Here is a 25,979-nt window from a genome sequence, read left to right as displayed (position 1 = left end):
TGGTACGGGAATTGAACCCGCCCTGCTGCCTTGTTCTGCATTACAAGCCAGCTGTTTAGCCCACTGTGCTAAACCAGCCCCTTTAGCGGGTACTGATGCACTCCCAGGAAAGATTAATGATTTCATAGTCACCACATAATTTAAAAATTATATATTTTTATTAAATTTTTAATTTTTTTACAAACACAACAAAAACACTCAATGCAAAACAGGTACAGGACAGAACAAATATCATTGCAAATTTAACAAACAAGGCAGGATGACTTTTGGATAACAGGTTTTATGATCTAGCACCTCCTGTTTCAATACCACATCAATCACAAAAACCATTAGGAGACGAAAGAGGATAGGCTATATAAATAAGATAGGATAACATCAGGTTGCACACTTTTTTGTCCTGTGAGGTCAAGACTTAAAATATGGCTGAAGAAAAACCTACCAGGAGTAAATCATACAAGGCAGAGTCTATAAATTTGAGATAAGGGTACCACACTTCTCGGAATGCATCAGGTGCATCAGACTTAGGGATACATTCCATGACTATTTATGTCAATTTTGAATTGAAGGAGACTTGTTGCTGATCAAGGAGCAGAGAATATTTTTATGAGCTGCAAAAGTTAGGATGTTGTACAGCCTTTTTACATTAATGACAGTAATTCTTACATCTGGAAAATCCAGAATTAGGAACAAAGAATTAAGTTTGAAGGTTCTTTGCAAAATTCTCTAAAGCTCCTTAACTACACTAGACCAATGGGATTGAATCTTAACACATGTCTATACGCAATGTATATAATCACCGTCGACTACCAGGCACTTTAGGCACATTGCAGTCATGCAGGATCAAACCTGTGCCTAACACCAGCCATGATATGCAAACGATGCAGTATCTCCTCAAACACGGTCACAAACATCCCCCACCTTTTCTCAAACTCCCCTGCTGAGCCCCTTAACTCATACTTTATATTCTCTAACCGCAGGAAGTCATACAGGTCATCCAACCATGCTGCTACCTCTGGTGGCGATGCCGACCGCCACTCCAGCAAAATTCGTCGCCGTACAATCAGAGAGGCGAAGGCCAAGACGATGGCCTTTCTCCTCTCCACGAGCTCCGGCTTCTCTGAAACCCCAAATATCGCCACCAAAGGGTCCGGGTCCACTCTCTCCTGCACTATCCTGGCTAAGGGCAGCACGGTAGCACACGTGACTAGTACTGTGGCTTCACAGCTCCAGGGTCCCAGGTTTGATTCCCTGCTGGGTCACTGTCTGTGTGGAGTCTGCACGTTCTTCCCGTGTCTGCGTGGGTTTCCTCCGGGTGCTCCGGTTTCCTCCCACAGTCCAACGACGTGCAGGTTAGGTGGATTGGCCATGCTAAATTGCCCTTACTGTCCAAAAAGGTTAGATGAGGTTATTGTGTTATGGGGATAGGGCGGAAGTGACGGCTTAAGTGGGTCGGTGCAGACACGATGGGCAGAATGGCCTCCTCCTGCACTGTATGTTTTATGTTCAAGACCGCGAACACTCCCGCCCAGAATCTTCCCAATTTTTCACAACACCAAAACGTGTGTGCATGATTCGCTGGCCCCCGCCCACACACCTCTCATTCATCTGCTACCCCCTGAAAGAACCAACTCATTCTCGCACGAGTCATATGCACCCTGTGCACCACCTTAAACTGGATCAGGCTCATCCTTGCACAAGAGGAGGTCCCGTTTACCCTTTGCAGTGCCTCACTCCATACTCCCCAATTGATCTCCATTCCCAACTCCGCTTCCCATTTCTCCTTGATCTTCACCACCCGCTCGCCTCCCTGCTCCCCCAACCACTTATATATACATCCCCAATTCTTCCCTCCCCTTCCACATCCAGAAGCAGCAGTTGTTCCACCAGGGTTTATCCCGGCAATCTAGGGAACCCCTTCCAGACCTTTCGTGCAAAGTCCCTAACCTGTAGATACCTGAACTCACTACCTCTTGGCAGCTCTACCCTCTCCCTTAGCTTCTCCAGGCTGGCGAACCCTTCCTCCAAATACAAATCCCTCACCTTGACCAGCCCCACTTCCTTCCACCTCCTGTATACACTATCCATTCCCCCGGCTCAAACCCATGATTCTCGCACAGCGGCGTTATCACCGACATCCCTTCCACCCTAAAATGCCTCCTCAGCTGATTCCATATCTTCACCGTGGACTGCACCACTGGGCTCCCTGAATACCCACTCTGAGCCACTGGCAAGGCTGCCTTCACCATAGCTCTCAAACTAGACCCCTTACAAGATTCCTCCTCTGTCCTAACCCACTCTACCCCTTCTCTTTCACCACCCCCGCACCTTGTCCACATTCGCCACCCAATAATAATGAAGCAAGTTTGGCCTCTGTAGCAGGGTCCTCCCGACCCTCGGCACCTTCCCCGCCCATACAAAGTCAGAGATGATTGTGTCCACTTTCCGAAAAAAGGCCTTTGGTATAAAGATCGGGAGAGCCTAAAAGATAAACAAGAACCTCGGCAGCATATTCATTTTCACCACTTGGACCCTCCCCGCCAACGTTAAGTGCAGTGCATCCCACCTCTTAAGATCCTCCCTGGCCTCCTCCGCCAGCTTCGTTAAGTTCCACTTATGGAGCCCCGTCCATTCCCTCGCTACATGAATCCCCAAGTACCTAAACTATCCCTCGCTACTGTAAATGACATTCCCCCCAAATTAGCCCGCTGTGCCAGCTCATTCATCGGGAATACCTCGCTTTTCCCTACATTCAGCTTATATCACGAGAACCCTCCAAACCTCCCCAACAGGCCCATAATCCTTCTCATACTCTCCAACAGATCCGAAACATACAGCAAGAGGTCAGCGGCATAGAACGACACCCGATGCTTCCTCTGTCCCCTCATTATCCCCTGCCACTCTGCCGACCACCTGAGAGCCATTGCCAATGGTTCTATGGCCAGCGCAAACAGCAGCGGCGACAGTGGGCAACCCCTGCCTCGTACCCCTGTGTAAGTCAAAGCTTCGTGAGCTCATATCATTCGTCCTCACCCTCGCTCTTGGCGCCACATACAGCAACCGCACCCATGCCACAAATCTCAGCCCAAACCCAAACCTCCCCAAAACTTTGAACAAGTACCGCCACTCCACCCAATCAAATGCTTTCTCCGCGTCCATGGACACCACCACCTCTGGTACCAGAGCTCTCGACGGATTCATCACTACATTCAACAGCAGTTTTATATTACTCCCGAGCTGCCTGCCCTTCACGAAGCCTGTTTGATCTTCTGCAACCACCCCCGGGACACAATCCTCCATCCCCCCCGCCAACAACTTAGCCAATACTTTCACATCCGTGTTCAATAGTGATATGTGTCTATACGGCCCACATTCCACCGAATCTTTCCCTTTTATGGGGATTAGTGTGATTACTGCCTGCTTCAGTGTCTCCGGCAACTCCCCCTTCTCCAGTGCTTCATTAAACGCCCCCAACAGATGTGGTGCCAGGTCCGCCGCAAATTCCTTATAAAATTCGGCCGGGTACCCATCCTGCCGACAACCCCAAAACGTGTGCGCATGATTCGCTCATCCTTGCACAAGAGGAGGTCCTGTTTACCCTTCGCAGTGCCTCACTCCATACTCCCCAATTGATCTCCATTCCCAACTCTGCTTCCCATTTCTCCTTGATCTTCACCACCCGCTTGCCTCCCTGCTCCCCCAACCACTTATATATACATCCCCAATTCTTCCCTCCCCTTCCACATCCGGAAGCAGCAGTCGCTCCAGCAGGGTTTATCCCGGCAATCTAGGGAACCCCTTCCAGACCTTTTGTGCACTTCATACGAATTCATACCCCTGATACTATCCAGCACCTCCCTCAGCCCCAGGGGCTCCTCCAACGCTTGCCTCTTTGCTTCCTCCACCTGGGGAAATTCCAGCTCGTCCAGAAACCACCCCATGTCCCCCTCCTCTCCTCCTGGGTCTGCCTCATAAAGTCCCTGGTAATAATCTCTAAATGCCTCATTTATCTTCCCTGGCTCTGGTACCACATCCCCAGCCCCAGTCCGGATCTTCAATATGTCCCTGGATGCAGTCTGCCTCCGCAGCTGGTGCGCCAGCATGCAGCTCGCCTTCTGCCCACACTCGTATTACACCCCTCTTACCCTGCGCAGTTGCCCTACCACCCTCCCCGTTGTCAGCCTGTCAAATTGCCCCTGTTCACCTCCACTATCTTGCTCACTAGACATTCATGTTCCACACTCCTTTCCTTATTCGCACGAACCGTAAATGAGATAATTTCTCCCCGGAGCACTGCCTTCAGTGTTTCCCAAAACATGCCCGCCGACACCTCCCCATTCTGATTGAACTCCACATAATCCCTAATCGCCAACCACACCTTATCACAAAAACCTCCATCCGCCAACAACCCTGAGTCAAACCTCCACCCCGGCCTCTGCTCTCGTCCCGTACTGAACCGAATATCCAGCCAGTGGGGTGCATGGTCCGAGATAACTATCCCCGCATACTCTGCCCCCTCCACCCCAACCAAAATCTCCCAACTCACTACAAAGTGATCAATCCTCGAATACACCTTCTGGATGTGTGAAAAGAAGGACATGTGAAAAGAAGGAATACTCCCTTCCCCCTGGGTTCTGAAAGCGCCATGGATCCACCATACCCATCCTCTCCATAAAACCCCCCAGCTCCCTTGCCATTCGTACCCTACCCATCAATCTGGGGCTTGATCTATCCACCCTCGGCTCCAGGACACAGTTAAAATCTCGTCCCATGATCAACTGGTACGTGGTCAAATCCGGGATTGCTGCCAGCCACCCCCTCATAAAACCCACATCATCCCAATTTGGGGCATACACATTTACCAAAACTACCGGTGCCCCTTCCAATACCCCACTCACAAATCTTCCACCTGGGTCCCTCACCTCCTTCACTCACGAATCCCATTTTTTTGCTCATTAAAATCGCCACACCCCTCGATTTCAAATCAAACCCCGAGTGAAAAACCTGCCCGACCCACCCCTTCCTTAACCTAACCTGGTCCTTCACACGGAGGCGTGTCTCCTGCAAAAAGACAACCCTCACTTTCAAGCTCCTGAGGTGCGCGAACACCCGCGACCTTTTAACCGGCCCATTCAGTCCGGAGGCTTGCGCCTCCAATCCCCTCTACCGTCCGACATCTTCCCCACTTAACTCCTGCCCCTTTAATTCCACTCTGTACCTAGCCCATCCCAGATGGCCCCTTTCTTCACCCTTGACATGTCATCTCTCACCCCTGCCACGTCATAGAAACACCACCCCCCCCCCCCCCCCCCCCGCTTTTCCCCTTCCCCTTCACCTTCTTCCCCCCTCCCCCCGGCCACCCCTCTTGGCCTTCTCCCCTACCACCTCACTTCCGTTCACCAGCATAACCTGCTAGCGCGGCTGTCCCTGCCTAAAGGCACATCCTAATGACCTCCCCGTCCCTCTCTCTCCCCCCCCCACCTCCATTCCTCAGCCCAAAGAAGAAGGCCTCCTGCTGGCCGTACCCTCCCCCACCCCAACAAGGACTTCTCCTGAACTCCAGGTAGCCTTCTCCAAAAGCAAACAAACAGATGTTATATACAAACAGTCCGATAAAACAGGTGGGGGTGGGTGGGAACATTCATCCCACATAAATTTGTCACCGCTGCAACTCCTTACAATCTCAACATTGAACAGAAACCCCCCCCACAAAAAAAGGTGAAAATCCCCCAATCTCTGCACCCACTTCAAACATGCTCCCGACCATTACATAGTGCCAGCACCCCGGTTCCCAAGCATTGTCCACTCAGTTCTCCCCCAGTTTATGCTCCTTAATGAAGTCTTCGACCGCTTCTGGGGTCTCGAAATAATACTCCCGGCCTCCGAACGTCACCCATACTTTCGTCAGGTAGAGCACCCCAAATCTGATCTGCTGCTGGTACAGCACCGCCCTGGTCTCGTTGAAACCTGCCCGACATTTTGCCAACTCGGCTCCGATGTCCTGATAAATCCGGATGTTATTTCCCTCCCAGTCGCAGCTACGCTTCTCCCTGGCCCACCGTAGAATTTTCTCTTTCTCCACAAATTTATGGAGTCTCACAATCACCGCCCGCGGCGGCTCCCCAGCTCTAGGCTTTTGCCTCAGAGACCTATGCACTCGGTCCACTTCACCACTTCAGGTGCCTTATCTAGCACCCCTTCTGCCACCAGTCCCGCCAGCATCCTCAAGACGTACCTCGTGGCACTCACACCTTCCACTCCTTCAGGCAGGCCCACTATTCGCAGGTTCTGTCTTCTCGAGGTATTCTCCTGCTCCTCAACCTTTGCCCTCAGCATTTTACAAAGGTCTCCTAGGAGCCCCACCAGAGCCACCACACGATCGCTGTGGTCCGAGCTCACTCCTTCAATCTCCCGGATCTGTGACCCCTGCACCTCCAACACCTCTCCATCCGCTCCAAAGTACTCTTCAGGGGTGCCACAGCTTCTGCAATGGCCTTTGATCCTCATGCATTTCTTTCCTCTGTTATAGAATTTCTCCTTGATAAAAGTCATCAGTTCCTGTATCTGGGGCCTTACAGCTTGGCCCTTCCCCGCCTGCATGCTGGAAGAGACTGTCTGTGAAGCACAAGACTGTTTCAACTTTCCAGCCAAACCTCTCACTGTTTTCTGCCGGGTCCGGTGATCAGAAGACATACCATTCCAGGGGTTAACTACTCTTCTAACATTCACCTACGCCTTTTCATCAAAATTCCACCCGGATCTGGGTAAAAAGAGCCCTTTTCTGTGATTTTGAACAGGAACAGCCCTCTATGTGACCAATCACTCCATGGTTACAAGCGGAAATGCAAACTTGAAATTTTATTGGCATAATCCCATATACTACCCCATTTCTCCTCCTCAATATTAATTGGCAAATCTTTTTGCAAAGACTGCACTACCCAATGTACTAACATAGACTCTAGAACACAACTGTTTATGCTCCACAGAGATCAATACCCTTTCCACCGAGGAAATAGAGGAGTTAAGATGCAGGGTTATTTTACTCAGGATAATGTCGGAGTTGTCGGTACTAAAAATAAAGGAGTGTCTTGGAATGTCAAATTGTTGGCACAGCTGCTCAAAGAATGACAAGGAAGTAGCACTGAACATATTTCCCAGCCTACAAATGCCTCTATCTCTCCAAGTATCGAATCCATGGGCCATTAAGACCTGGTGGGAAGTCCTGGCTGCCCTGGCTGGGAGATAGATCAGAAGTCAGTCAGGTCTCCCTTCTAGTTGGTGAATCATTCTCCACGCTGTAAGAGTATTAATAACAATAAGATTTCCACATCTAGCGGAACCTGTCCTAATATCCCTACAAAATAACAAGACAGATCTGCTTCAATATCGAGTCAAATGGAGGCCACGTCCTTCTGACCCCAATCCCTTATAAATCTAAGGTGGGAGGCCAGTCAACATTCGGGACACCCAAACCCCTACTTGGGAGCTGTAGCTTGGCGAACGTTAAACAAGGCCTCTTCTTATTCCAAATAAACAAACTAATCATTCCATTAATCTCGTTTAAGACTCCAGATGTCAACAAGATTGGCGACATCTGCAAGGGGTATAGCAATCTAGACAACACATTCATTTTAATCAAGGCAATCCTGCCCAGCTATGAGACTAGGTGAGGGGGGGGGGGGGGGGGGGGGGGGGGGGGGGGGGAGAGAGGAGAGAGAGAGAGAGAGGGGGTAGAAATCTATTCTCCCACTGATGTAGATTCACATTTTGTAAAATTAGTCTTATAACTGAAGGCACTAAATCTATCCAGCACACCATTAATAGCGGGAAGGAGACATACGGCTTCGATACAAACAGAAGCACATCATCCGCATAAAGCGTAATATTATACTGTTCCTTCCCATAACCCTGTTCCAGTATCAAGATGACCCGCCTAATAGCCTCTGCCAGCAGCTCCTTGGCCAGTGCAAACAGCAAGGGGGACAGTGGACATCCCTGTCTCGTCCCTCTCTGCAAACTAAAGCCCTCGGACCTAAAACCATTCGTGAGTAATGCTGTCAAAGGCCTATGGTACAGCACCTGAACCTATTTAATATATTCCTCACCCAGCCCAAATATCCACAGCGTGCACCAGATAATTCTACTCCACCCAATGCAAGTTTTTCTTCCCATTCAATGAGGTCACCAACCCAACCAACGCTTGTTTCTTGAAAAGCTGGATCACATTCAATAACCTTCTAACATTATTACTAGAAAACCTTTCTTTTACGAACCCAGTCTATCCTCCTGAACAATCATTGGAAGGATTCTCTCTCACTGCCTCGCAAATACCTTAGACATCAACTTCAAAACAACATTCAGAAGTGAGATTGGCCTTAGGAGGCACATTCCTCCGGGTCCTTGCCCGTCTTCAAAATCATGGAGATGCTCGCCTCACGAATCGTTGGTGGCAGCAGACCTGTCTCAAAGGAGTAACAGTACACACCGACCAATGGTTCTATTAATAGATCCTTGGATACCTTGTTAAACTCACACAGGCTTTGCCCATCTTAAGTTCCTTAATGGCAACAACCACTTTATTTTTAGAGCTACGGGCACAAAAGGCCAAGCGCAGACCCTCCGAAACCCAGGGAGCTCGGGAGAAGCGAAGAAAGAAGTGCTCCATGCTTATCATCACATCACCGGATTGACCTGATCTATATATTCCAGCATAAATATACCTTAAAGTCCGTTTATTTCTTCAGTTTTCATTAACTTCCTACCAACAAAAATTCCAGGAAGGCATGGACAGAGATTACAATGCTACCCATAAAGCAAGAGGAAAATGTACTAAATGCAGGGTAGTCCTGGGCACGCAAAAAATAGTCAATTCTCACGTGATATTGAAGAGGGTTTGAGAAAAAAGAAATATCCAGATCTCTAGGATGAAAAATCCTCCACATGTCCAGTTATCCCATTTACTCACATGCCAAAGCCAGCGCTCTCATCTGCAGGATGAGGGGATTTTTAGTAACTGGGAGCTTGACTATTAAGCGATTCAAATGACAATTAAAAGTCTCCACCCACAAAAGAGTTGGCTTTGAGTCCAATAAGCCTTAGCGATAAACTGCGGGGAGTAATTCAGCAGACCACATACATTCATCATCGAGACAATTTATCCATGTACTAACCCCATAAAAATCACATACCTGACTCCCTTATCCTTCACATAATTCTCCATCTTGAAGGGAATATTCATGTTGACCAAAACTGCCACACATCTGCTGCTCACTGAGAAAGAAGCAAACAAGACCTGCCCCACCCATTCTGCCTTAACTTTCAAGTGATCCTCGTCCTACAAGTCTCCTGTAACAGGACTATGTCCACTTTCTCCTTCTTAAGAAAAGAATATTTTTCCTTTTGATAGGATGATGAAATCCCTGTACATTCCAAGAGACAAGTTTAAAATTAGTTACTGCCATTGCTTAGACCACCAGAAAAAAAGGATAGGATAGGATTCTGGGTCACATTCGGGTGTGCGCCATAACACCACTCCCCCATCTCAAGCAATGCCAGAGGTCCCTAACATGTTCTTCTCTCAGATAAGAAACATGTCGTAACAATGCAGGGTATAGACAACTACATAGAAACCCCAACATAACAAAAGTACAAAACGACAATAGTTCCAGAAGGACATTCCTCAACAAAGGTGAGGACCAGCAGGGCTACCCCTAAGGCCATATTGCCACTACCATCAGGAGACAACAACCTCAAAATGGAGGAGCAGATAAAATGAAACAAGGGAATGGGAGTCAAATGCATCTCCCAAATTTTGAACCCACCAATGAAGACCTATACCCACCACCCAGCAATGACCCCACTTGGCTCTGACATGATTAAAAAAGAGAGTAAATAAGAAAAGACGACGGTTAATTAGCATGCGGCACAGCCAACACAAATATTAAAAGTCCATGGAACACTTAAGGACAAGGAAAATACATTCATTGCAGTGCTCAAATGTTAATACCTCCTACTAAGCAGGATATACAATGAAATCAAACAAACAACACATGACAATGTTGCAGCACGGTAGCACAGTGGTTAGCACAATTGCTTCACAGTTCCAGAGTCCCAGGTTCAATTCCCGGCTTGGGTCACTGTCTGTGCGGACTCTGCATGTTCTCCCCATGTCTGCATGGGTTTCCTCTGGGTGCTCCGGTTTCCTCCCACAGTCCAAAGATGTTGCGGGTTAGGTGGATTGGTCATGCTAAATTGTCCTAGTGTCCAAAAAGGTGAGGTGGAGTTTCTGGGTTATGGGATAGGGTGGAGGCTTGGGCTGAAGTGGGGTGCTCTTTCCAAGAGCAGGTGCAGACCCAATGGGCCGAATAGCCTCCTTCTGCACTGTAAATTATATGATTCTATGACAGAAAGAAAGCCTGGAATTAAAATTTTCCGAGCCACAGATTATCAGTCCAACGCCTTGCCATCTGTGAACTTAATGAAGGCCAAGGCACCATCGGATCATCGAAAGACTTAATGGAGCTGTTGGATGTCACTTTCAGGGTCGCAGAATAACGTATGACGTAATTCATTTCAGTAGCCGTGAGTTGCCATCGCACTTCATCAAAGCCTCGACGCTTCAGCTGCGTCGCTGTCGAAAGTCCTGGAAAAGGTAGATCCTTGTCCTGTCATGGAGCCACGTTCCACCACGCCTTGCTGTCTCCAGGATCCTCCGACGGTATTTACCGAATGATTAGAGGTCTGGGACATTGATTGTCCCCCGGTTTCAAAGACAAGATATGGTATGCCTTTTCCAATTTGAAACGCCCAGCCTTCACATCCAGCTTAAGAAAATGTGGCAGGCAGCTCTCAAAGAACTTAACAGGAGCCTTACCCACCTTCTGGCAAGCCAACAACCCGGATATTCTTTCTCCGGCCTTGGTTCTCAAACCTTCCAAGATTTCCGACATGCCACACAACGAGTTTTCCTAAGATTAAAAGTGAGCTTCAGCTGAGAAAGAAACATTTTCAAAATTCAGAATTCTTTCCCCTATTCCATCAAGCCTGTTATTAGTATACCGCAGCTCGGCTTCATGAGCCCTCAAATTTTGCATCAGCAAGCCGAGTCTCTGATCAATAACTTGGATAATGTTTGCAATCATCATTTTCAGTGCCTTAGAGAGCGCCGGGCTAAGAGTCCGCTCGAGGATCAAGTCTCCATATTTAAAAGATGGCTCCACCACCTGTCAAATCCGACTGTGCCCTTCGTTGCCTTATTTCTTCACATTTTCTCTCCAGTACTTACCCAAATGTCTCCCAGGGACATGCAACCAGATATTAACTCTCAGTTTAGGTGAGCAGGTGCTGGGTAAACAGGATAAAAGACGAATTATAAAGTGAGTGGCGCCAGAGCCCGTGAAGCTGCTAATTCCGGGCCCGCATTACATGGTGTTAGGAAAGGGTTAATGTTCCCCAGTACTTAAATTGGAATTGGGTTTTAACAGTTTTTAAAAAATAAATTTAAAGTACCCAATTATCATTTTTTTCCAATTAAGAGGCAGTTTAATGTGGCCAATCCACCTAACCAGCACATCTTTGGGTTGTGGGGGTGAAACCCACGCAGACACGGGGAGAATGTGAAAACTCCACATGGACAGTGACCCAGGGAAGGGATTCGATCCCGGGTCCTCAGCGCCGCAGTCCAAATGCTAATCACTGCGCCACGTGTCGCCCTGGGTTTTAACTGTTTTAACAGACTGCACCTCAATAGTGTTGTTGGAGAAGCGATTGCTGAACACAGTAAACATAGAGTTGAAGAAGCCAAGACTTGCTTTCTAGTTCTTATTATAGAGTTACCATCAGAGCATAACATGTGGTCCTCTGTCACTACATATTCTGATAGACCCTTCATCCTTCACTACCGGGTCAATGGGAGCTGCCCACTCTAACCCTAATCATCTTTCTCAACTATATGAAAGTATTCTAGTCGTTCATTGAATGTATTAGAAATTGCTTCTTGGAGCAATTTGTTGTGAACCAACCAGGAAGCTGGCCATTCTGGATTTGGTATTGTGCAATGAGGAGGGATTAATTAATTACCTCATAGTTAAGGATCCTTTAGGGAACAGTGATAATGGCACAACAGAATTTCAAATTCAGTTTGAGGGCGAGAAATTGGAGTCCAACACGAGCGTTCAGGAGTTAAACAAAGTTGGTTACATAGGCATGAGTCCAGATTTTGCACTAGTGGACTGGACAGGAAGAATAAAAGGTGGGACAGTTGATGAGCAGTGGCAGTTGTTTAAGGAGATATTTTAATTCCTCTCAACTAAAATATATTGGAGAGAGGAAGAAAGATAGTTAGTGGGGGAAAAAACATCCATTGCTAAGCAAGGAGGTTAAGGATGCTATAAAGACAAAAACTAAGGTATACCATGTTGCAAAGGCTCGTGGCAGGCTAGAATATTGGGAGAATTTCAAACATAAACAAAGGGTTACTAAAAAGTAATAAAAAGGAAAACTAGTGCAAAACATAAAAAAGATAACAAAATCTTCTATAAGTATATGTAAAGGGAAGAGAGTTGCTAAAGTGAATGTTGGTCCCTTGGGGGATGATACTAGGAAGTTAATAATGGGGAACACAGAAATGGTCGATACGCTAAATCAATATTTTGCCTCAGTTTTCACATTGGAGGACATTAATACCATCCCAATAGTAACAGGTAATACAGAGGTAATAGAAAGGGAGGAACTTAGAAGAATCATCAATAGGGAAAAAGTACTAAACAAACTATTGGGATTGAAGGTAGACATCCTAGGGTCTTAAAGGAAGTTGGCAGCGGAGATAGTGGATCCATTCATTATAATATTCCTGGATGTGGGAATGGTTCCAGTGGATTGGAAAAATGCTAATGGGCACCCATATTCAAAATGGAAGGAAGGCAGAAAGTAGGAAACTACAGACCAGTTAGTTTAACATCTGTCGTTGGGAAATTGTTAGAATCCATTATTAAGGAAGTAATAACAGGACATTTTGAAAGTCAAAACGCAATCCATCAGAGTCAGCATAGTTTTATGAAGAGTAAATCGTGGTTGACTAATTTGCTCGAGCTCTTTGAAGAAGTAACAAAGGGGATAATGGGGATCCTATAGATGTAGTATATCTGTATTTCCAAAAGGCATTTGATAAGGCGTCGCACAAAAGGTTAATACATAAGGTAATTTACTCGCTTGGATAGAGGACTGGCTAACCAACGGAAAACAGAGAGTTGGGGTAAATGGGTCTTTTTGTCAAGGTGTAACTAGTGGGGTGCCACAGGGTTTGGTCCTCGGGCCCCAACTATTTACAATCCATATTAATGATTGTGACTCAGGAATAGAAGATAATTTGCAGATGGCACTAAAATAGGCAGGATAGTAAGTTGCAATGAGGAAATATGAAATTTACAAATGGGTCTGGATAAGTTAGGTGAGTGAGCAAAGATTTAGCAGATGGATTTTAACGTGGACAAGTGTGAGGCAATCCATTTTGGTCGGAAAAATAGAAAGGCAACTTATTATCTAAACGGGGAGACACTTCAGAGTGCTTTAATGCAGCGGGATCTGGGTGCCCTTGTGCATGAATCGCAGAAAATTAGCATGTAGGTACAGCAGGTAATAAGGAAGGCAAATAGAATTTTTGCATTTATTGATAAAGGAATAGAGTATAAAAGTAGGGAAGTGTTGCTGCAACTGTACAATGCATTAATGATACCACACTTGGGAGTATTGTGTATAGTTTTGGTCAGCTTATTTGAAGAGGGATGTAGTTGCATTGGAGGCAGTTCAGAGGAGGCTCGCCAGATTGATTCTAGAGTTGAGGGGTTTGTCGTATGAAGAGAAATTGACCAGTTTAGGCCTATACTCTCTTGAGTTTAGAAGAATGAGAGAAGATAATTGAGGTTTATATGATGATATAGGGGATTGACAAAGTAGACGTAGAGAGGATGTTTTCTCTTGTGGGGACATCTAGAACGAGAGGTCACAGTTATGAGATAAGGGGTAGCAGATTTAAAATAGACAAGGAGACATTACTTATCTCAAAGAGTCATGAACCAGTGGATTCACCACCCCAGAGGGTGGTGGATGCTGGGACATTGAGTAAAATTGAGATAGACAGATTTTTAATTCGTAATGGGTTGAAGGGAAATAGAGGATGGGCAGGAAAGTGGAGTTGAGGTCAAGATGAGATCAGCCATGATCGTATTGAATGGAGGAGCAGGTGCGAGGGGCTGAATTGCCTAACTCTGCTACTCGTTCTTAAGTTATTAGTTCTTAGTTAAGTTCTTAAGTTATAGGGGCTGATTTAGCACAATGGGCTAAACAGCTGGCTTGTAATGCAGAGCAAGGCCAGCAGCGGGGGTTCAATTCCCGTACCGGCCACCCCGAACAGGAGCCGGAATGTGGCGACTAGGGGCTTTTCACAGTAACGTCATTGAAGCCTACTTGTGACAATAAGTGATTATTATTATTATATTAGCCAACTGGGCATAAATATTAAACAGAAGTGCCAAACAGCAACTTCTTCCTGCTCTATTACCCCACCCCTTTCCATCATGCATAGAAAACAGATAAAGCAGAGAATTTGATAAGGCAAAATTGATTAGATAATTTTTATCATGGTTCAATGTAGGATCATCTGACTTAGTATGGATGGCAGGTATTTCTTAAGCTCTAAAATATCAAGTTTGAAGCTAATGTGTTGTCATCTAGATAGGTTATTCCCTATCTCCATCCTTGGTTTTGTATTATCAGACAGCCAGGAGTAAAATGAACGCAAAAAGATTAAAATCTTTACGCAGAATCGATATATATCATCATTTTTATACAGGTTTAGATGATGAGGAGTTTCAAAGTAGCATGTGGCAGCAAAGGCAAAAAACTTGCTGTGAGCAGAAGGAGTGAAGAGGCATATTATCAGTTGGGAGAGACAACATGGGGGAGCCTAGACACTGGGGAAAAAGATCAGTAATTAATCATGTACTCAATCAGTTATTTAACATTTTTTTTTTTTTTAAAGAGTATCCAATTAATTTTTATCCAATTAAGGGGCAATTTAGCGTGGCCAATCCACCTAATCTGCACATCTTTGGGTTGTGGGGGCGAAACCCATGCAAACTCCATACGGACAGTGACCCAGAGCCGGGATCGAACCTGGGAGCTTGGCGCCGTGAGGCATCAGGGCTAACCCACTGCTCCACCGTGCTGCCCTACTCAATCGGATATGACCAAAATAAATAGTTATTGATTGCAGCCATATTGTCCCAATTCTTTAAATTCTTGAAATGAGGTTCTCCATTATTGTCCTTAATCACTCCCCGTTCCTAATTCGCAAATTCTAACGAGGTTTTTGGTCATGTAAAAAATTCGAAGTTGTCCCCCATTCGTTTTTCTCTAAAACAGTGGGTCCCAAAGTTGGGTGTGCAAATCTTTGCGGGTTATGGCAAGTTCTTTAGTGGTATTTAAAAATAATTTATGTAATGATCGATTTTGTTTTAATACTTTATTTGCATTCATTGATGTATTTATTAGCTAGCATATGTATTTACAACATGGGCAAAATTTTGTAATTATGCTTTTCTCATATTGGTTAAAAAATGAAGTTACAGTATTTGAGTTATGTTCAAATTGCCAAGAAGAGCATAGCGAACGCGGACAAAATTATGTACACTGCACCCGACAAGCTTAAAATATAGCGGCAAGTTGCATGCTATTTCAGTATTTTCAGTTTCATCTTCTCCATTTGTATAGGGTAAATTAAAATATAAAATCATAGAATTTACAGTGCAGAAGGAGGCCATTCAGCCCATCGGGTCTGCACAGGCCCTTGGAAAGAGCACCCTACCTAAGCCCATGCTTCCACCTTGTCCCCACGCTTCCATCTTATCCCCGTAACCCCACCTAACCGTTTTTGGACACGAAGGGCAATTTAGCATGGCCAATCCACCTGACCTGCACAGCTTTGGACTGTGGGAGGAAACCGGAGAACCCGGAGGAAACCCATGCAGACACTGGGAGAGCGTGCAAGCTCCACACAGTCATACAAGCCGGAAATCAAACCTGGGTCCCTGGTGCTGTGAGGCAGCATTGTTAACCACTGTGCTACTCTACTGCCTGTCATATAATCATAAACCACAAACATTTTTCAAATGAGCAACATCACAACCTTTGGTTAGCATGAATGTTTTTCACTCTGATTCAGCAGATGACAAACCAAACATGCTTGAAACATCATATCTGCTGAGTTAGAGTGGCAAGGTCAAGGAAGTTGCCATAGAAGCCCTACAGTGCAGGAGGCTGCCATTTGGCTCATCATGTCTGCACCGATCCTCCGAAATTGCTTCCTACCTAGGCTGGCTCCTCCCCATCCCTGTAACCCCAGTTAACCAGCACAGCTTTAGGCACTTAAGCATGGTCAATCCACCTAACCTGCACATCTTTGGACCACGGGAGCAAACCCACGCAGACACGGGAAGAAGGTGAAAACACCACACAGTCACCCAAGGCTGGAATTAAACCTGGGTCCCTGGTGTTGTGAGGCAACAGTGCTAACCATTGTGCCACCTCATATCATTGCTGAGGAACTAATACCACCGATGGCTGCAGGACTGGTTCGCACTATCATTGCGGAGAAAGCTAGAAAGGCCATTCAAATTATTCCATTACCAACAACACTGCAACCTGATGCATCAATGACATAGCGGATGATGTTCCGCATCAAATAATTAGCAGCAATCATTTGCTCTGCAATTAGACAAGGCTACAGATGTGGGGAAACCTGGCTCATCTCTTAGTTTATGTAAAATATAACTATAAAGGGTCAATACAAGAGAAAATTTTATTTTGTAAACCACTATCTATTTGAACAACAGCTGAGGAGGTTTTCCCAGCTGCTTGACGGCTTCATCACTGAACATGGAATTTTGTGGTTATAATGTGTTAGAATCTGCACTGTTGGAGCTCCCTTAATGACAGGGAGACTCCGTGAACTGGTGACTTCTGAAAGTAGTCAGTTCAAATGCAACATGTGTGCCATTGCAGCACATATAGAGGCATTTGTCACTCAGAACATGCATAAAAACTGAAGGGAAGTGTTGGACAACGTTGTGATAATAGTTAACCTTGTAAAAGCCTGTCCCCTGAATTTGCCCGGCTTTTCCATTCTATGTAACAAATAGGAAGCAAATACATCAATCTGTTGCTCCACACAGACATTCGCAGGCCTTCTCGTGACAAAGTTTGAAAAGGTTCTTTGAACTGCACTTTGAGGTGAAGATATTCTTCAGAGATCTCCCATTCCCTCTCTTTCTCTGTATGTCTGCATGACACTGCCTGGCTCTCATTTCCAGGCTACTAGTCAGATATTTTCTCTCACCTAAATGAGCTAAAGAGAGGACACCAAAGGCTAGGCACTATAATATTCAATGCCAGGCCAAAATTGGGGGCATAAATAAAGAGTGGAATTTTGGGCTCATTGTGCAAGGGAAAACAATGTTAAAATACTTACAAGTCTGCATGAACTCTTGATGATTAATGAACTAAACTTGCCGGGCAGCATTGAAGGCGACATCAAGCAACAGATCACTGAACTGGCACAGCAGTTACACGAATACTCCTTCCCCTCACCCCCAACCAACTGATGGACGACAAAAAGAGCTGAGTTTGCTACCTCTTCTTAAATTCTCCTGTAATTCCATGTCATAGGAACAGCTGACTAAAAGAATATAAGAGAATGGCTTTGATGCTGTTCATCGCAACGTACCTTTGAGCGAGAGGATTTTCGGCATTTACTGGAATGAAAGCAAAGTATCGGCACCTTATGTGCACGTGTAACTGAAATTATCACCCATTTCTCACAACCTCTTGTGCTCCAATAAACCTGTAATGTGTAATTATAATGATTTTTATAAAGTATGTGGTCAAGAAAGGAGGTAGTTGAATAAAGAACTGCCTCTAGGTACATCCAAAATTTGGTAAATCTGAATAAAAGTATGTAGCCAAAAAAACACTACTCTTCTTCATTTCTCTGCCCAAAGGCAGTCCGACCTACAGCACTGCGACCTCCACCATGGTTAGGGCAAAGAGGCAGGTTCTAAATTCACCCCAGCCAGATCCACTGCTCATGACTTGAATCTTCCGACGCAGGAAGTCCATGAAAGAAAAGACATCCTCAACTCAGATTGAAGATAATTGGAGGCCGGTGCCTCTGGAGAGCACTGTGGTACCTGACTACAGTGCCACATATGATGCTCCACGGACTTGGAGGAGTGTTTGCCCAAGTCTCCAAAGCAGCACTCAGTGCTTATGGGTAAGGCTGTTGAAGAAGTAATGCTGTCTCAAACCAGGTGGAGGAGCTACCCTTCTCCATGCAGTACTCTACCATCTTATCAGCATCCCATGCTTGTCCTGGAAGAAAAAAACAGGCATTCAACAAAAGGGAATGGATGAGGGGTAGGACGCTGCTGCTGAGGGCAATAGGGGCTATAGAGGAGAGAGCTACGGAAATCGCCACGGCCTACTCACTAAAGCGCGTTGGTGATGGTGAGTCTCCAATTCCAGATTCGCATGGCGGTGGAAGAGGCACACACAAGCATGATGTGGTGGTTGTTCTTACGGTGGTGGGGTCAGGGTGGAGTGTTGTGTGGGGAGGAAGGGCGAGTTGGCTGGGTGGAATTGTATTTGCAAGGGAAGTCTACTCTGTTGGCACACTGAGCACAGAGCATGGAATTCCCCGTCATTGATTAATTTTGACCTTCTGTGTTTCACACAGGTCCGACTGGTGCATGCCCACCCCCAGGAATAGAGGAATCCGCAGACTTCAGCAAAACAGAAAGAGGTCCGACGAAGCAGATTCACATCAAACAAGTGCAACAGCACAGATACATGCACTCATTGGGTCCCTGCATGGTGTTGAAATGTTGCCATTGGTGTTTGATGCAGAGGCATTAGTGGACAGTCTCCCTTGGAGGGGTGAGGACTGTCACAGTGCTGCGCTGCTTGGCAGTGAGGAAGCATCCCAGGATGGCACAGTTTGGACCGCAGTGCTGGGAGAAATAGCAGACGTGTGACCATCTGTTAGGAGTTTCCGGAGGTGTAGCGAGCTTATGCACTGCGAATGGCAGTCATGGAGGTAATGAGCTCGACTATGTCTCAGGAATCTCATCACATGAGCTATTCCCATGAGAGAGTGGCCAACATGATAGAGAGTCACATGTAGCATTCTGTAGTGCATGTAAGAGCAGTGTGATTTCCTGCACAGCGTACATGCCTCTTTACATTGCCTGGACCAGGCAGAGTACATGAGGAGCCAAATACCCTGAACAAGAAGTAGCACACGTGGCCCGACGGTGGCTGGAGAGAATGCCAGCTGTGTCCCAGCATCAGACTCCCTCAAGCCAGTAGGAAAGCACACCATGTGCTCAAGATGTTCAAAAGGAGGGTTAGGATTCCATGCAGCTTATGCAAAATTCACCATGCTCGGCTTCCATGACCCCTCTGATAGATGGAGCATCTGTTGTGCAGTTCCCAGACAACGGTTGCCCTTGCAGAGATGTAAGCAGCATTGTTGCAGCAAAGGCTTCAAGGATCCCTGCACGACAAGACCGACTGCCATGGCCTTCACAGCCACATAGTCATGGATATGAGCAGGCTGTCTCCACTTTCTCTGAGGCAACGAGGAAAGGACGTTGGAGGAGTATATATGTCCAGAAGGCATCATGTCACCTTGATCACTGAGTAAGTCACTTTGGGGTCTTATACAGTTGTTTGGTGAATAAAATGCCTCACTCATTATTAAAATAGCTGTTTCATGCAATATTTTGCATAAATATTACAGTTCTACATCAAACGGTATTTACAACATAAACAGCATTTACCAGGTGCTCACCAGAGTCAGTAGAGACTGAAGCCAGTATTTCATCAATATTCAACAGCTGCACTGTGAAGAATGTTTGTTTGATCGATATCGAAGTGAAAGCACAGGTATCTTCCAGAGCCAGGCTTGTATTCCATCATTATTTACTCAGGGTCGCTCACCTGAACCGCTGCTGGATCACTAAGTCCTTTATAACAATGGCAACCTGCACGGATCTCTCCGTGTCCCCAGACGCTTCCAGTGCCATCTGAGGTTTGCCCTCACCTTAAGTCCTCTTCCTCAGATTTCCTGGTTGTTCTTATTCCTCCTTCTGCTCCTCTTCCTCTAACGACATGGGGGCCTTCCTTATGCTCCACCTCCGTTAGCATTAATCCCCTCTGTTGTAACATGTTGTGTAACATGCAGCACATGGTAATCATGCGAGAGACTCAGGCAGGCGTGTATTGCAGGGCCCAAGTTATTGAATTCTCATCTCATGTCCTGATGTGCAGCAGGCTCTCATCATACCATTGCTGCTTGAGGATCTCACAGTGGAGTTAAGAGCCACCCCCTAGCAGGTACCCCATGTCATCCAGAATTCATCTATGCACCCTGGGAGAGTTGGTTGGAATAGCTTATGTAACATGGTTAAAGGATGGTCATGACTGGGGAGTTAAATATCCAAGGGTATCAAACTATTCGGAAGGACAGAGTGGATGGTAAAGGAGGTGGTGTAGCTCTGTTATTTAAGGATGACATCCGGGCAACAGTAAGGGATGACATTAGTGCTATGGAGGATAAGGTTGAATCCATTTGGATGGAAATCAGGAATAGTACGGAGAAAAAGTCACTGATAGGAGTAGTCTATAGGCCACCAAATAGTGACATTACGGTGGGGCAGGCAATAAACAAAGAAATAACTGATGCATGTAGAAATGGTACAGCAGTTATCATGGGGGATTTTAATCTACATGTCGATTGGTTTAACCAGGTCGGTCAAGGCAGCCTTGAGGAGGAGTTTATTGAATGTATCCGCGATAGTTTCCTAGAACAGTATGTAATGGAACCTACGAGGGAACAAGCGGTCCCAGATCTGGTCCTGTGTAATGAGACAGGATTGATTCAGGATCTCATAGTTAGGGATCCTCTCGGAAGGGGCGATCATAATATGGTGGAATTTAAAATACAGATGGAGGGTGAGAAGGTAAAATCAAATACTAGTGTTTGTGCTTAAACAAAGGAGATTACAATGGGATGAGAGAAGAGCTAGCTAAGGTAGACTGGGAGCAAAGACTTTATGGTGAAACAGTTGAGGAACAGTGGAGAACCTTCCAAGCGATTTTTCACAGTGCTCAGCAAAGGTTTATACCAACAAAAAGGATGGTAGAAAGAGGGAAAATCGACCGTGGATATCTAAGGAAATAAGGGAGAGTATCAAATTGAAGGAAAAGGCATACAAAGTGGCAAAGATTAGTGGGAGACTAGAGGATTGGGAAATCTTTAGGGGGCAGCAGAAAGCTACTAAAAAAGCTATAAAGAGTAAGATAGATGATGAGAGTAAACTTGCTCAGAATATAAAAACAGAGAGTGAAAGTTTCTACAAATATATAAAACAAAAAACGTGGTTGAGGTAAATATTGGTCCTTTAGAGCAGGCATTGTGAAACTCGGGGGCGCGAACCACGGATGGGTCGCGGGCGGGCGTCGGGAGGGTCACGGAGCTGTCCGTCGCGGCGCTCCCGATCGCGCAAATCTACGCGCAGCAGCCAGCTGTTAATAACTGCGGCTGCAAGCGGCCTTAAAAATGGCCGCGATCATGTCAAACAAATACGGCCGCACTGCGCATGCTCAGTGCGGCCGCTTTAAAAAAAAAAACGGTCGCAGCTTTTTGTTTTACAAGTTCGGGGGGGTTTTATTCATGTATTTTATTCATTTCATTTTTATTTACAAGTTCGGGGGGGGGGCTTATTTGATAAAATTTTACAAGAAAAAAATGCAGAACTTTGGACAGAAGGAGACTCCATACTTTCCAACACCGGAAGGCTTCACCCTCATCCAACAGGTTCCATTGGAGGAGCGTGTACGAGGGCCAAAGGGACCCAAAACCATTTCCTCCATTTTTGTCAGCAGCAAACAAGGTAAGAGAAAATGGTGCGTCGCGCAGGTCGGCCGGCATGGGTCGCGAAGATCGGCCGGGTTGGGTCCCGAAGGTTGGCCGGTTGGGTCCCCGGAAAAAAAGTTTGAAGAACACTGCTTTAGAGGATGAGAAGGGAGATTTAATAATGGGAGATGAGAAAGTGGCTGAGGAACTGAACAGGTATTTTGGTTCGGTCTTCACAGTGGAAGACACAAATAATATGCCAGTGACTGATGGAAATGAGGCTATGACAGGTGAGGACCTTAAGATGATTGTTATCACTAAGGAAGTAGTGATGGGCAAGCTAATGGGGCTAAAGGTAGACAAGTCTCCTGGCCCTGATGGAATGCATCCCAGAGTGCTAAAAGAGATGGCTAGGGAAATTGCAAATGCACTTATGATAATTTACCAAAATTCACTAGACTCTGGGGTGGTCCCAGCAGATTGGAAATTAGCAAACGTGACACCACTGTTTAAAAAAGGAGGTAGGCAGAAAGCGGGTAATTATAGGCCAGTTAGCTTAACTTCGGTAGTAGGGAAGATGCTGGAATCTAACATCAAGGAAGAAATAGCGAGGCATCTGGATGGAAATTGCCCCATTGGGCAGATGCAGCATGGGTTCATAAAGGGCAGGTCGTGCCTAACTAATTTAGTGGAATTTTTTGAGGGCATTACCAGTGCGGTAGATATCGGGGAACCAATGGATGTGGTATATCTGGATTTCCAGAAAGCTTTTGACAAGATGCCACACAAAAGATTGCTGCATAAGATAAAGATGCATGGCATTAAGGGTAAAGTAGTAGCATGGATAGAGGATTGGTTAATTAATAGAAAGCAAAGAGTGGGGATTAATGGTGTTTCTCTGGTTGGGAATCAGTAGCTAGTGGTGTCCCTCAGGGTTCAGTGTTGGGCCCACAATTGTTCACAATTTACATAGATGATTTGGAGTTGGGGACCAAGTGCAATGTGTCCAAGCTTGCGGACGACACTAAGGTGAGTGGGAAAGCAAAAAGTGCAGAGGATACCGGAAGTCTGCAGAGGGATTTGGATAGGTTAAGTGAATGGGCTAGGGTCTGGCAGATGGAATACAATGTTGACAAATGTGAGGTTATCCATTTTGGTAGGAATAATAGCAAAAGGGATTATTTAAATGATAAAATATTGAAACACACCGCTGTGCAGAGACACCTCGGTGTGCTAGTGCATGAGTCGCAAAAAGTTGGTTTACATGTGCAACAGGTGATTAAGAAGGCAAATGGAGTTTTGTCCTTCATTGCTAGAGGGATGGAGTTTAAGACTAGGGAGGTTATGCTGCAATTGTATAAGGTGTTAGTGAGGCCACACCTGGAGTATTGTGTTCAGTTTTGGTCTCCTTACCTGAAAAAGGACGTAACTGGCGAGGGTGTGCAGAGGAGATTCACTAGGTTAATCCCAGAGCTGACGGGGTTGGATTACGAGGAGAGCTTGAGTAGACTGGGACTGTACTCATTGGAATTAAGGAGGATGCGGGGGGGATCTTATAGAAACATATAAAATTATGAAGGGAATAGATAGGATAGATACGGGCAGGTTGTTTCCAGTGGCGGGTGAAAGCAGAACCAGGGGGCATAGCCTCAAAATAAGGGGAAGTAGATATAGGACTGAGTTTAGGAGGAACTTCTTTACCCAAAGGGTTGTGAATATATGGAATTCCTTGCCCAGTGAAGCAGTTGAGGCTCCTTCATTAAATGTTTTGAAGATAAAGATAGATACTTTTTTGTAGAATAAAGGGATTAAGGGTTATGGTGTTCGGGCCGGAAAGTGGAGCAGAGTCCGAAAAAGATCAGCCATGACCTCATTGAATGGCGGAGCAGGCTCGAGGGGCCAGATGGTCTACTCCTGCTCCTAGTTCTTATGTAATATTCCTCTTTGGCTCAGTATCAATTTTTTCCTGATTGTTTGTTCTTGAAGCGCTTTTGGATATTTTTCTACAGTAAGGCGCCGGAATGTGGCGGCTCGGGGCTTTTCACAGTAACTTCATTTGAAGCCTACTTGTGACAATAAGCAATTTTCATTTTCAAGTATTATCACATTTTTCTACAGTAAAGTATTACCACATGCACATGTGAAAAGGGAAGTAGCAGCCCAATAGTGGCTAGGACACTGGACTGAAACTCCAATATTTTAGTTCATTTTGTAAGACTGCGGAAAGAAGGATTTGCTCCAGGTGTTATTGCATGTAAAAATAGGGATTTGGTATTTCGAAACAAAACTTTTTAATTAATAATCTTTGTTGTCACAAGTAGGCTTACATTAACACTGCAATGAAGTTACAGTTAAAAGCCCCTAGTCACCTATTCGGGTACTCGGAGGGAGAATTCAGAATGTCCAAATTACCTAACAGCACATATTTCGGGACTTGTGGGTTATTATGAATACAATAGTAGGTCATCCGGTGGCGGTCATGGAGCGAGTGGTCGCTTATTTGGCAGCTCCTGCTCGTGGTGTACCTTTGAGATCTTTTTCCCGATTTATGGGGGATTTGATCGGCAAAATAGAAGATTGGTGAGGTAGAGGAGAAGAATTCCCCACCAGTGTATAGATTTGAGGACCCGAAGTGGTCTGAAAAGGAGAGATCATTGGGAAAAGAAGGGAGTAGAGCCTGCAGCACAGCAAAATATGGCAGAGGCTCAGGGACTGGGATTGCTGGCCGAGTGGTCAACAGAGTAGCTGGTGGAATTCCTCCAGGAGAGCTTTGCTCTGCAAAGCCAAGAGTACCTGTAGCCGATAAAGACAGGGATTAACCAGGTGGAGCAAAGGTTGGAAGCCCAGGTGGAAGAGGCGGTGGCTGAGCACGCGAACTAGCTAACCGCAATGGTGGCGAAGGTGGGGATGATGAAAGACCACCAGAAAAGGCTGCAAGAAAAAGTGAAGGATCTGGAGAAGAAAATTCCACCTACCGTCCCCCATTAAGAACGAAGTTAACCCGCGTACAAAACTGAGCAATGGCCCAGAAATTGGTACAAAAACACTACTCACAGGTCGCGCGTGCAGAACCTGAGGATTGTTGGCCTCCCGGAGGGCAGCGAGGGATCGGATGCAAGGGCATATGTGGCGCTTATGTTCGAGAAGCCCCTGGAGGAAGGTGCGTTTACTCGGCCCTTGGAGGTGGACAGGGTGCACAGAGCGCTTATGAGGAAGCTGCGGATGAATGAGCCGCCGAGGGCGATGGTGGTGCAAATGCACCGGTTCCTGGACAAGGAACAGATTTTGAGGTGAGCCAGGCAGACGAGGAGCTGCAAATAGGAAGATAACGAGCTGCCTTTTAATCAGGATTTGGGTGCGGAATTGACCAGAAGAAGGGCGTGCTTTAATAAAGTTAAATCGGCCCTCTTCAAGAAGGGGATGAAGTTCGGCATGTTGTACCCAGCTCGTTTGTGGGTCACTTATGAGGTCCAAAAACTTTATTTTGGATCGCCGGATGAGGCGATGAACTTTGTTAAAGACAGGGGACAGGCAGGTGATGGAGGACATAGATACACAAAAGATAGGAGCAGGTGGAGGCCTTTTGGCCCTTCGAGCCTGTTCCGCCATTCATCACGATCATGGCTGATCATCCAACTCAATAACCTAATCCTGCTTTCTCCCCATAGCTTTTGATCCCATTCTCCCCAAGTGTTATATCTAGCCGCCTCTTGAATATATTCAAAGGACGTTGAACTTGGGGGTGAGTAATTCTGTACCTATGCTGCTAAATTTCTTTTCTCTTTGGGTTCTGTGAGTAGTGTTTTTGTACCAATCTTTGGGGCGTTGCTCAGTTTTGTACGTGGGTTAACTTCGTTCTTAATGGAGGACGGTGGGTGGAATTTTCTTCTTTGTGTTTATTGGGGATGGTTATGTTTTGCATATGTATGTTCGAGCGTGGGGGAGGGAGATCAGTGGGGGGTAGATGCTTGGCGCCACGGGCAGCGGCTACCAGGCTAGATGGACGGGCTAG

General features: G+C 46.0%; 1 protein-coding gene across 12 annotated transcripts in view; it reads right to left on the bottom strand.

The window, feature by feature from the left end:
• The window catches only part of caska (calcium/calmodulin-dependent serine protein kinase a), a 783,320-nt gene that overhangs the window by 404,191 nt on the left and 353,150 nt on the right, over positions 1-25,979 (bottom strand). The gene's annotated exons all lie outside the window — the stretch shown is intronic.

The sequence above is a fragment of the Scyliorhinus torazame genome, chromosome 8 (genome assembly GCF_047496885.1).
Source record: "Scyliorhinus torazame isolate Kashiwa2021f chromosome 8, sScyTor2.1, whole genome shotgun sequence".
In the NCBI taxonomy this organism is placed as follows: Eukaryota; Metazoa; Chordata; class Chondrichthyes; order Carcharhiniformes; family Scyliorhinidae; genus Scyliorhinus; species Scyliorhinus torazame.
Note: the sequence above shows the minus strand (reverse complement) of the source record. Positions and strands in the feature narration are given on the sequence as shown.